Below are 6,314 nucleotides of genomic sequence, written 5' to 3'. Positions count from 1 at the left end.
TGGGTCAGGGCGCTGGCCTCTCCCTCTCCCAGGTGCAGAGGCTGATGTGGGATGGGCACAAATAGTCTGCAGCCCCCAAGGGTGGGCCCTTCCACTGTAACCAGAGAGGTGACTGGGAAGTGTGGAAGTGAAGAGCAGCCAAAGGAGGAAACACAAAGCCTATTTATTCAGAGCAGCTACAGCAGGGAGCCGGCCACCCACCATTGATTGTGTTTTGTAAAGAATCAAAGGCAGGCAGAGGAGTGGGGAAGCTTTATAGCTAGGAAAGAGAAGGCTCCAGCTGTGCCCCATTGGCATGCAGAAGCTGCAGGTGGGCCCACTAGAAATAGGGTATCTTATGGGGTTGGCTAGAGGTGCATAGTCAACACTTCCAACATACAAGAATGGCCATAACAACGCTCTTGTGATACCTAAATACTAGAAATAACCCAAATGTTGATCTGCAGAATATCAAGAGAGAAGAACCAAACTCTGTAAAATAAAGAGGTTTATTCTGAGCCAGAATGTGCAACCATGTCCTGAGGCCACACCTAGGAAGCCTGAGCGAGTGGACCATTGTGGTTGGGCTACAGTTTGGTTTTAGACATTTCAGGGAGATGAGAATAATACAGAAAGTTATAAAGTGATACCGGAAGGCGTGTGTTGGTTTGACCATAAAACCAAGGCAGGACAGGGAAGTCATCTCCAAGGGGTTATAGTTTGGGTTTAAAGATGCTTTGATTTGTATTTGGTTAAAGAAACGAAGCTTTGTGAAAAGGCTTGGAATGTTTTAAGTTAAAGAGGTCTGGCTCAGCACCCACAGCACAGTGGTTATGCGCCAGCCATATACACCAAGGGTGGTGGGTTCGAACACAGCCTGGGCCTACTAAACAACAATGATAACTACAACAAAAAAATAGCCCAGGAATTGTGGTGGGCGCCTGTAGTCCCAGCTACTTGGGAGGCTGAGTCAACAGAATTGCTTAAGCCCAAGAGTTGGAGGTTGCTGTGAGTGATCACGCCATGCACTCTACCCAGGGTGACACAATGAGACTCTGTCTCAAAAAAAAAAAAAAAAAAGAGGTCGGATAATCAGAGATAAACCACCAAATATATACCCATACTCAAGCAATCTTTTTTTTTTTTTTTTTTGTGGTTTTTGGCCGGGGCTGGGTTTGAACCCGCCACCTCCAGCATATGGGACCAGCACCCTACTCCTTGAGCCACAGGCGCCACCCTACTCAAGCAATCTTAAGTAAATTGAGGACCTGCAGAAGTGGCTGAAGCTTTGTCTTGCGTAGACTTTGGCCTGTTAATGAGCTACAAAGGACATCTCTAAAGAGGGAGGGGGCCTGACAGGCATATCTAACTTCCCTCTCCTGACCAGCAACCCAGCTTTAGAGTATCTCTGGGGGTCTTCTTGGCCAAGAGGGGTCCGTTAGGTTGACTGGGGGAAGGCTTAAGATTTTATTTTAGTTCACAAGAGAAGTGGATTAATAGATGTCGTCATATGTATAATGACATGCAAAATAGCAATGAGAACACCCATGTTACAGCTACATAAAACAGCCAAATTCTAACACAGACCAAAAGAAGCCAGCCGCCAGGCGAGGCAGCAGTGCAGTCACCCCTCTGACACTCACAGTGAGTTTGTTCGGGAATGCCTGGAAAGGCGTCAAACCCCAACAAAAGCAAGGGCAGGATTCTTACAAAAGGCAGGAAACTTGTTATTTGCAGGGAAGAAGGAGAGGGTTTTGGGCAAGGAAAGACAGACACACACACAGCTTTTGGAGAGCTGGTAAAGTTCTAGTTCTTGACCTGGCTGGTAGTTGATTAGTTATTCACTTTGTAATTATTAATTGTGCTGCCCATTTATGCCTTTTGCCCTTTGCTGTATATTCATTACGTTGACAATACTGTAAAAGACTTGGGAAAAATTAAGGGGAGGTGAGAAGATGAATGTAGGATGTACAGGGGAGAATGGAGCCCAGTAGACACGGGGACGTGGGGTGCAGGGCCTCTTGTGGGTCCACAGTACAGACCCGTGCTTGTTTCACCGTTAAGGGAAAGAGGTGGGTCAGAGAGGATGACAGCCAGGAGCGGCAGGAGTTAATCAGCAGGAAAAAGTTCCCAGGGAGACAGGAACCAGCTCTGGGCAAGGAGATCCTTCACAGGCCAGCACCAGCACGTGTCCTCAGCTTGGTATTTACTCAGGCCTGGTGCAGGCAGGAAGGGAGCTCCTATCACGGGGCTGCTGTTTTCTCTTTGAATGAAGAGCCAACGTTCTGCTGAAAGTGGAGAAGGTTTTGAAGATGGGGAAGGGGACGGGAGAGGGTGCCCCGCAGGTCAGCAGGGGGGTGGTTGCCGCAGCACAGATGGCTTGGGCCTGGGGGAGGCAGGTTTTGCCATTGCCAAGGGGTGAGTTGGAAGGTCAAGGATGCTGAAGACTCTGGATTAGCAAGAGAGTGACTGACTTGTTAGATCAAGGAATCTAAACTGGAGGAGGAAGAGAAGGCAGTGTGACAAAGGACCACCAAGTGTGGCCTTGGCCCAAGAATAGGTACAGTGGAAGCAGAGTGGTGGGACGGCTGGAAGGATAGTTTGAGAGCAGGAGCCAGGGAAGGCTATCACTAAGCTGGAGCCTCTCCACGTGAGTGACAACAGGGTCCCGAGCATGGCCTTGGGGCCGGAGAAGCCACCAATGCCACCAGGACTAGGAGGCAGTAAGCCAGAGGCACATAAGAATGGATTTCCTGTGCCATCTCAGGGCCAGGGATGGAGGGAAGACACTGGTCCAATGCCATCAGAGTTGGATGGGAAGGTTGCCCAAGAAAGTGACGGGTGGCATTTCCCTGAGGTAAACACCTACGAGTGTATTACCAGGTTGTACAGCATATATTTACTGGCCAAACCCTTTTCCAGAGTGACTGTACCATTTTGCTTTCCCGGCGGCAATGTAAGAGAATTCAAGTTGTTCTGGATCCACAGAGAGTCTGGGTCTAGGAAGGTGGTACAAGGCAGTCTCCAGGGTACTGGTACTACTGTTTCTTAACTGCGTGCTGACTATACGGGTTCAGTTTGTGAAATCCACCAAGCTGTAAGCTGAAATGTGCATTTTCCTGTATGTATATTGATCCTCAAAGTGATAAAACCATATAAAATACCTTTGAATTAAACTATGAATTTATTGAAATTAAAAACATGCTTTTTTGTTTTTTGAGACAGAGTCTCCTTCTGTTGCCCTGGGTAGAGTGCCATGGCGTCATAGCTCACAGCAACCTTAAAATCTTGGACTCAAGCGATCCTCTTGCCTCAGCCTCCTGAGTAGCTGGAACTACAAGTGCCCACCACAACACCTTGCTAGTTTTCTTTTTTTTTTGTAGAGACAGGGTCTCGCTCTTGCTCACAATGGTCTCAAACTCCAATCCATCTACCTCGGCCTCCCAAAGTGCTGAGATTACAGGCTTGAGCCACCACGCCCAGCTAAAAGCATGCTTTAAAAAAAATTGAAGTTAGGGTGGCGCCTGTGGCTCAGTGAGTAGGGCGCTGGCCCCATATGCCAAGGGTGGCGGGTTCAAACCCAGCCCCTGCCAAACTGCAACAAAAAAATAGCCGGGCGTTGTGGCAGGCGCCTGTAGTCCCAGCTGCTCCGGAGGCTGAGGCAAGAGAATCGCGTAAGCCCAGGAGTTAAGAGGTTGCTGTGAGCTGTGTGAGAGAGCCACAGCACTCTACCCGAGGGCGGTACAGTGAGACTCTGTCTCTACAAAAAAAAAAAAAAGAAAAAAATTGAAGTTAAAAATTCCATGTAAATCCATACCAGGATGGTTTCATTTTCCTTAATACTTTTTTTTTTTCAGCTATACTAAATACCCAAAAACCACAATATTTCTGAACACGATGAGTGCTCACCAGGAGGATGGGTCATACACTACATATGTAATTCTATGCTATTCTCAGCAAATATTCTTTTCTATTCTTAAAATTCTCATAATTTTAATGTCTTTTTGTGTTTAGAGCATGAAAATGAATGTTCTCTTTGCAAATACTGACAATAAAGAGTAGAGCGAAGAGGAAAGTATAGGCCTCCTCCTGAAGGGGAGGAGAGAAGATACTTCCAGGTCTGGACTAGCTCATAAAGCAGGTCTTGTTACTTCTTTAGCTTAACATACAGTTGATCCTCATGATCCGTGGATTCCAAATTTGCAAATTTTAAATTACTAGCTAAACTCTATTCCAAACTCCCAAATCAATATTTGACACGTTTGAGGTCATTCAAAACACATGCATGGGTGGTGCCCGTGGCTCAAAGGAGTAGGGCGCTGGCCCCATATGCCAGAGGTGGCAGGTTCAAACCCAGCCCCGGCCAGAAACTGCAAAAAACAAACAAACAGGGCAGCACCTGTGGCTCAGTGAGTAGGGCGGCGGCCCCATATGCAGAGGGTGGTGGGTTCAAACCCGGCCACGGCCAAACTGCAATAAAAATAAAAAAAAATAGCCGGGTGTTGTGGAGGGCGCCTGTAGTCCCAGCTGCTCGGGAGGCTGAGGCAAGAGAATCGCGTAAGCCCAAGAGTTAGAGGTTGCTGTGAGCCGTGTGACGCCACAGCACTCTACCCGAGGGCAGTACAGTGAGACTCTGTCTCTACAAAACAAACAAACAAAAACACATGCATGCATGTGTGCAGAGGAGAGGGCATTTTGAGTCACCAACATGCATGTTTCCAAGTGAGATCTAGCAAGGTAACACTCCTCTTGCCCTCTTGTTTTGCTCGTCTTTTTAATGCCATGTTTTTCTAATTTTTGTCCTTTTTGTTGGTGATCCTGCCATTTAAAACGGCTCCAACACATGGTGCTGAAGGGGCTGTCCATAATACTAGAGTTCCTAAGTGCAAAAAGCGGTGCTGTGCCTTATGGATAAAATACACATTAGATGATCTTTGTTCAGGCATGAGTTACAGTGCCGTTGGCTGTGGGTTCAATGTTGATGAATCAGTAATATACATTAAACAAGGTGTCTCTAAAAAGAAACAAAAAAACAAGGTTATTGATTGATAAAAATGTTGTAGCCAAAGGCTCACAGAAACCTTTATTTTTCCCTAAGAGCAGTATTCAATAAGTTAGTGTACTTGGGGACTTTATTAAACGTGACTACTGTAAATACCAAAATCAACTGTATGGTGAAACTGAGGCACAGTCCAAACATCCTGTTTGTTGTCAACTCAGTGAAAAAAATGAAGAAGCCAGGACACGAAGCAGAAGGCATTGTTATTCCAGAGCCCTCACTCTCAAATGCGGTGTCCACAGAAGCCTTACATTCAAATAACATTGCTAATTCAATAATTAAGAGGATCGAACTCTGAGCTGATTTAGCTATTTCTGCGCAGAAAGCACATGAAACAATCCGGGCCCTCAGACAAAAGCTGGAGGACTTAATTGTATCTTTCCGTTTGTATTTTATCCACAGCCATCAGAAACGGTTCGCCTGCCCTGGTTAACCATTCGATTACACTACAGAAGCAGCTATGCAGTTCCTAGAGCTGTGCCTTCAATGAACACTTGCCTCCAGTGACCCCAATCCACCAAAAGGCAGAATACCACCTGAGAATGAATTTCCTCACATGCCAGACTGTCCTGGCCAGATATTTCTGATGTCTGAAACCCATTTTGTAGTAACACTTTAGAGTGAGGTTCATCAGACATTTTCTTTTTCTTTTTTAAGGGACAGTCTTATTTTATTGCCCTCGGTAGAGTGCCATAACGTCACAGCTCACAGCAACCTCCAACTCCTGGGCTTACGCGATTCTCTTACCTCAGCCTCCCGAGTAGCTGGGACTACAGGCGCCCACCACAACACCCGGCTACTTTTTGTTGCAGTTTGGCTGGGGCCGGGTTTGAACCCGCCACCCTCGGTATATGGGGCCAGCACCCTACCCACTGAGCCACAGGCGCCACCCATCAAACATTTTCTATAAAGGGCCAGAAAGGAAATATTTTAGGCCTTGTGAACCATATAGGCTCTGCTGCAACTACTCAACCCCGCCCTTTTATGGGAAAAACAGCCACATTAAAAATAAAATTTAAACAAAAGGGAAAAAAGGAGCCACAAACAGTACCTGGTGAAGAGATAAGACTGTGTTCCAACAAAACTTTATTTACAAAAACAGATGGTAGATGCTCTAGAGACGGGATTGTGTGTTGTCTTTGTGATTTTAACCCCAGAAGTAAAAAACAGACCTATTTTGCCAAAGAGGAAATGAAGACATGGAGTCCTAGACACTGAGTTTTGAGATGGACGAGGAGAGAACTTCATTTGGCTGTTCGGGTGTATTTTCACTTCT

Source organism: Nycticebus coucang, chromosome 14 (assembly GCF_027406575.1).
Source record: "Nycticebus coucang isolate mNycCou1 chromosome 14, mNycCou1.pri, whole genome shotgun sequence".
In the NCBI taxonomy this organism is placed as follows: domain Eukaryota; kingdom Metazoa; phylum Chordata; class Mammalia; order Primates; family Lorisidae; genus Nycticebus; species Nycticebus coucang.
The sequence above is the reverse complement of the archived record's forward strand: the minus strand, read 5'-3'. Positions refer to the sequence as shown.